Source organism: Lepidochelys olivacea, assembly GCF_965140295.1.
Source record: "Lepidochelys olivacea isolate rLepOli2 genome assembly, chromosome: 9".
Lineage (NCBI taxonomy): Eukaryota > Metazoa > Chordata > Testudines > Cheloniidae > Lepidochelys > Lepidochelys olivacea.
The window spans coordinates 28,744,741-28,747,247 of NC_140419.1; positions in this window are offsets into that span (position 1 = coordinate 28,744,741).

Here is a 2,507-nt window from a genome sequence, read left to right on the forward strand (position 1 = left end):
TATATATATATAAAAAAAAAAGTTGGCAGATGCCATGGAACACTGATCTGTCTAGAACTTGATTTACAGGGGAAGGAGCAATTTGATAAAAAAACTCAAATGTTAGTTGAGAATCTATAGTTCTGTTCTTTCAAACTTAGTAAATACCCAACTTCAGCTCTTCAGTGCTATCACCTCCCCAACTACCTCCTCCCAGTTGCCTCTATCCCCAGATATGTGCTTCCTTACTCCTCCATGCTGCCCTCCAGTGTGATAACTGACACCTGGCTCATCTAGCGTGGGCTCAGAATCAGAAGCAGGGAATTGTGTCTGGGGAAATTCAAGAAGGGTTTCTAGTAACAGGGAAGTGGGTCAAAATTTGCTTTTGACATGTTCCTCTTTCCATGTACCATCAGCTGGTCAATATTCTAGGTCTTAGTGCAAAATTGTAACTGACCAGCAACTGCACATCCAGTGATATTAGTTGTGTGTAATAGTTTAAATTCTTAAAATTAAATATAAAAGGTAAAAGTCCCTATTCTGTTCAGATATAAAATAACAGATCCAAATCCATTATATTTATATTTTTCCTTCTGATTTAATGGTCCGAACAGGAAGGGCTAATTCCATGACTGGATAATTCTATGATGGTGGCAATATTTATTTAGTCTCTTACCATAGTGCCCAAAGGCACTCAATCAAAATCAGGGGCCCGTTGTGCTAGGTGCTGCATAAATAGGTAGGAAAACATGATTCCTGCCCCAGCAGGTTACAAATATAATTTAAAACAAGATGCAACAAGTGTGTGTAAGAAACAGTAGTATGGAATGGGGAGGGAGGATGAAGCTAACTGGTAATTCACATTTACCTAGTTATTTGCATGAATTTACCTTCTGCCTAGCTATTATCAGTTGATGACTTGATGCAGGTCTTACAGTACAAATGTGTCTTGGGGAGAAGAGGATAGGACCTTCATAAACTAGGGTGGGGTGGACATTTTATGCACAAAGGATGGAGGGGAAGAACTATATGAAGGCATGACATAAGATACATGTGCAAATAAGTTGGAAGGGCCTGGGTGAATTCTGTAAAATGGGGAGCCAGTTGAGGGACTCAGAGGAGTGATACGGTGAAGGCAGGCAAAAAAAGCATGATCTCTAACAGCTTTGTTTTCAATTGACTTGTGTGGCTTAATACAGGTTGTTAGGGAGGTGGTTGAGGAGATGATGGCCTGGGTGAGAGTTTTAAGCTGTGTGGTGAGAAAGAAAAGGTCAGATTTTAGAGATGTTATAGAGGAAGAAGTGACAAGATTTGGATGCTGCCTTGATGTGTGGGGCAAGACAGAGGGAGAAGTCATAGAAGTCAGCAGCCATAGAAGCCACCGCTGCCAGTAACAAAGCCTAAGAAAATAGTTTCAGGAGTGATGACTCTTAGTGTGTGACTTAGTATTTGCCATTCAAATAGCTTGTATGATCCCACTCAGCCACAAGCAGGTATCCCATATGCCCACTGTATAAATTCAGTGCATTAAACCTCATGCTGGAACAAATGTAGAGCAGGTGTATATGAACAGGTCACTCTTATGCAGTTATGCCCCTTGGCAAGTTGTTTTCCTTGATATCTGTGTGGATCCAATTACTGTGGTTAGAAGTGGGAAATGTTTTTGCTTATGGATTAGAGGTGGGTTTAGCATTGAATCTTCCTTGCCTAACTTTCCTCCTCCCCCTCCCAAGAAAAATCTTATCAGGTTACACATGAACTGGTGCTATTGTATGCTCTTCCTGATCAGCCTTTTAATGTTTAATTTGTCCGAGGGGTGGGCAGACCTTTTGGCCTAAGGGCCACATCGGGTTTCCAAAATTGTATGGTGGGCCAGGGGTGGCCCGGCCCCTGACTCCTATCTGACAACCCCTTCTCCCCCGCTTCTTGCCCCCTGATGGCTCCCCCGGGACTCCTGCTCCATCCCCCCTCGTTTCCCTGTCCCCTGATGGCCCCCCTGGGACTCCTGCCCCATCCCCCCCCCCATTCCCTGTCCCCTGATGTCTACACAGCAATGAAACAGCCCTGTGAGCCCAAGTCAGCTGGCATGGGCTAGTCATAGGTTTTTCTTTGCTGTGTAGACATACCTATTGTTTGCAGCTGAGTTCCTCCTTACTGGAGTGAAGCAGAATAAAATTAATTGTGGCTGGCAGGGTGGTGAGTGATTTTGCCCTTTATTGCTGCAGTTCAAGGGGGCTGTATATGTTTTGTAGTGATTAGAAACTGCAGTTTAGCCGTAGGCCTCTGCCTTCCTTCTGAACCTGCTAATTCATCATTGCGTGCTGCTCTGATGCTGAAGGACAGAAACCACAGGTCTAGCCCCAGGAAGCATACATTGACTATATCAGTATTGCCTAAACTGAGCTGGGAAATAGCATGTCCCAGAGATACGAATGGGGTGTCATGCTGGAGCAAATGTCCAAGTCACTGATTTGCCCCCTTACCTAAAAGTCAAGACCAATAGTTTAATACATCTAAAAGGACTAGAT